Below are 4,370 nucleotides of genomic sequence, written 5' to 3'. Positions count from 1 at the left end.
GTCAGAAAGTACCTCAGAGCTCAGTGTTCGTAAGAACTGGAGTCCACCAGGCAAGGAAGATCCTCAGTTACCTCACAGATCTATTTGTGGGTCATGTTCACTTTCCTCTGACCTAGGATTTGCTTGAGACTGGCTTGTCTGCTAGAGGACACTGAATTCTTTATAGGAGTATCAGCTTTGAGCTCATTCAGTCAGTTTGATTCCTGGTGAGCAGTAAAGGTAGTCTTCTTCCCTTGAGGAGAAAAAGCAGGGCCAGCAGAGTTAACCATCACAGACTATAATTACTGGATGTGGAAGGTAGTTCAAGCATGTGGAGAAGAAGAATCCTCCCTGAAAGGCTTGTGGGATGTTTGAGGCCATTTTTTCTAGAGACTATGCCCATGGTCCCAGGCATACCTGCTGTGGGAGTGTTATTCAGTCACATTTGGCTCAGGACCTCATGGCATAGAACAGACAGCTTCCCAGAGTCTCTGAAGCCAGGTGATTCAGAAATACTCTTCTGTTCTGAGAGGCACAGATATAAAGTCCAAACATGAAAAAAAAAAAATCCAAGTCTAAGTAGCAAAAATAATCATCGAATATATATGTTAAATAGAATTTAAAGTAATATAAGATCTTACTTAATGTAATTTATTATAAACACTAAAAAAAGCTGGTTAGGTAAAAATAATTTTACAGAAAAGAGGATAACACTTTGCACAATGTTTTAAAATTAAAATATAGCATTTAACCCGAGCTTAATTAAAAAAGCCTTAAGCTAAATTAATTTACCACCTTCATATTAAATATTTTTAATCAGGAAGCAATATTAGTCCTAAAAATATTCCTCTAAAACCAAACCAAACCAAACCAAACCAAACCAAACCAAACCAAACCAAACCAAACCACTAAAACCAGATTTGGGTCACTGAGTTTTAAACTATATTTATTATTATTAACATAGTTACATATTTTTTATCTGTAAGATCATTAACATATTTTAAGGTCTTCTTCTGTCTCTCCATCCCCTAAAAGCACACTGTTTTTTTTATACTTCCTTGAACTAATTTTCTTTTGCTCAGTTTTTGTTAAAATCTTGAAAGTTCCTTTATCTTTGCTACATATTATGTATTTTGGAAGCTATGCTTATTTTACAATAGGAACAAAGCATATATATATATGACAAATTATAAAGTACTAGCAATTATACTTCAAAATGCTGATAACTCTGAACCAGATTAAATCAGTGGTTTCCTACATACAATAGTCTATGCAAAGGTTACCTTCAAATTATGTATTCATTATCAAAGGCAGGGTTTGTTGCAAACAGAGAATTTTCTGTTTTTAAGTATTTATATTTTTGCTAATAATCTGTTCTTTTAAAGTTATTGTATTATTGGGTTATCATTTATTAGCAGAAGAAAAAAATGTTTGGTAGTCTTTGTCCCAGAAATTGTGTGTTCCTAATGCAGAGATGTCATGAGATGAGTGACCTCTGGTTGGCTATTATGAGTTGTTACATAAGAGCTGACTAGAGCAGGTTCTGAAAATTAATTGTTTTTCACATACAAAAATCTATGTTGAAACACTGGCTTCTTGTTAACTGATTAACTAGAGGTAGTTCATGCCCGTCAACTAATTAACAGGAGCAAAACGATGACCTCTGCTGTAATGAATGGTGGGATTTGGTAGAAAAGTTCATGATAAATGTAAGCAAGCTTCATTAATATAAATACGACTTCTTTACCGCTTAGCAGAAGCTAACAATGTTATTTTCCTGCAGAGTAGAGATAAGCACTCAATGTGCTGTTGCTTTGGACTGTTTTCTTCCCATGACCCCACTAGGGGACAGTGTTAAAAACCCCAAATCTAGCTCTTTCTGACCTAGCTTATTTAGAACAGCAGTGGATTTTTTAAAAGACACATGGTGCTTGTTCCCCATGTAGACTGGAGTTAGGTCAACTTCCTTATTCCCGCTAGCTTCAGTTTTCTCTGAAAGTTGATGGGGTTGAACTAGGATGTCCCTAAGTGCTTATGCATGGAAAATCCTTGTTCTTAACTCAACTCTGTTCAAAACATAGTGCCCTCCTGGGTATGCCTGTGTCAGCTGCATTGCAAGAATTTCAAAATAATCTTGAAACAGCCACATTATCTTCAAGTAGGTTAAAGTAAATGACTTTCGGGACAGAACCATTATACTGAGTACTCAACCATCATTGACAACGTAACTGGAAAGAGTTCTACAGATCATCTCTGAAACATAGCAAGGACTTCTCTACCTTTTGTTCACATGGTCACTGGTAATGTTGAACGTTATGAGTGAAAGTGTTCAACAGTTTAGCCAGAGTGATAGGTCAAGGATAATGGGCCCAGTAACAATTCGTTAGTGTCACCAATGCTTTCTTTTATCTATGAACATATTCTAAGTTGTATCAGCTATTTGCTTCCTGAAGTATTTGTCAAAATTAAAGAGCTTCATTTTGAAAAAGATTAATGACCATAAATCATTTAATTGTTTTAACTTACTTATTTATAGTGTGTGTGCTTGCCTACATTGAAGGGAATTGGGTGGGTGGAGGTAATTTCTCTCCTTCTGTTTAGGTTCAGTCTTAGGCTGTCAGGTTTGATGGCAAGCATCTTAATCATGGAACCATCTTGCCATCCCAAAATATCAAATATCCTATAGTGTGTGTGTATGTGTGTTGTATTCATATATGTGCAAGTTTCACCCATGTGGGCACATGTTGAGGCCGGAATTTGATGTTGGGATGTCTTTCCTTAATAACCTTTTCAACTTAGAGACAGGGTCTGTAAGTTTGGTTTTCATGTATAGTGCTGTAAATGTTCATGGACTCCTCAGCGTGAATGCTATACTTCAGTTAGATGTTTCATATAGGGAAAAGTATATTTGGGTTTTAGATGTTATTTTATCTAGAAAATTGACTCCACAATTTTACATCTCACTAGTAGGCAAGAGATATCAGACTGTAATATTTAAGGTTACCTATCTTCAAACTATGGTATTTATCATATATTCAGCGTAAATCAGCTGCCTCAAAGTAAATGAGCTGTCTTTGTTTTCCCGTCAGTGATAATGGTATTCACCCTCAGTTTATCCATACTCTGGGCGATGCATACTATAGTCTAGCAACTACTTTAAGATTATGTTAGGCAAGTTAGAAAACTGATGTAATTAGAGGTGGACGATTTAAAATTATTGCAAATTACATGTAGTTAAGTCTTCCCCAGAAAAAGAAAATTTCACAATTCCAGCAATCAGCCGAGTTGGTGAGCTCCAGCTCTGCAGCCTTGGCTATTGCTCTGCAGTTGGCGCCTGTAATTCCCTGCTCACCACAGGGCTGAGTGTATTATATCACATGTTTGTTTCTTCACTGTAAGGCTCTGACAGCATCTTCTGGCAATCTTAGTATAAAGTGATTTCAAAATAATATTTATTTTGGAAACTGTTGTTTTCTCTGCCTGATAAGGGATGAAACTCAGGCATGCTGCTTCCTGTATTTGCTCTGCTTCCAAAGATTCTGTAAATGTAAATTGAAAAAAAAGGGGAGGGGGAAGATTAGTGAAAGTCAGAGAATCTGCATCTCATTTTAGGGATTACGTTTCCAAAGTCAATCTTTGTTCCAAAGGCTTAATTAAAAAATATTTGTTGACGGAAGAGTAAAGAGCATCTGCAGCCCTCATTGTGCCACAAAATGCCAACTGCCTAGTAGTTTTTGGAAAAGTATTTAAAAATGGTAGAAATATTTTTTAATTTGTAAAATGCTGCAATTTATACAGTTATTTTTAAAAAGTAGACTGTATTTATGATAAAAGTTTCTTAAATCAACCTGGGTGGTTTTTACTTGGACTTCAACATTTGTTAACTGTTTGGTGTAGCTAGATGCACAAATAAGACACCTGTACTTCATTGGTAAAATCGGTGTTAGTAGTAGGTGGGCTTGTTCTTTGTTAAATTACATGATCCATGTATAACTATGAGCACAGTTCCTGGTACTAATAAACACCCACTCACGGAACATGTCATTATTAGCTTTCACTGATTTGGTGGAGATCTATGTCAGAAGCACTCGGCTGTTATTGCTGGATGAGCAGGAGGCCCAGCAGGTATAAACAGTTATCACCTCTAGACTCTGTCTACTGTCTAACATGCTGCCAGCACACTGTGCTAAAAGGATAATGATTCAGGCATTCATATCACATAGATGACCCATGCATTCCCTGCTTTGTTTTTTCTACTTTTGAATTCTTGTTTCCAATCACACACTAGGTTGCTGTTGATTCTTCCTCTTCCTCTTCCTCTTCCTCTTCCTCTTCCTCTTCCTCTTCCTCTTCCTCTTCCTCTTCCTCTTCCTCTTCCTCTTCCTCTTCCT

Source organism: Mus pahari, chromosome 3 (genome assembly GCF_900095145.1).
Source record: "Mus pahari chromosome 3, PAHARI_EIJ_v1.1, whole genome shotgun sequence".
NCBI classification, from domain to species: Eukaryota; Metazoa; Chordata; class Mammalia; order Rodentia; family Muridae; genus Mus; species Mus pahari.
Note: the sequence above shows the minus strand (reverse complement) of the source record.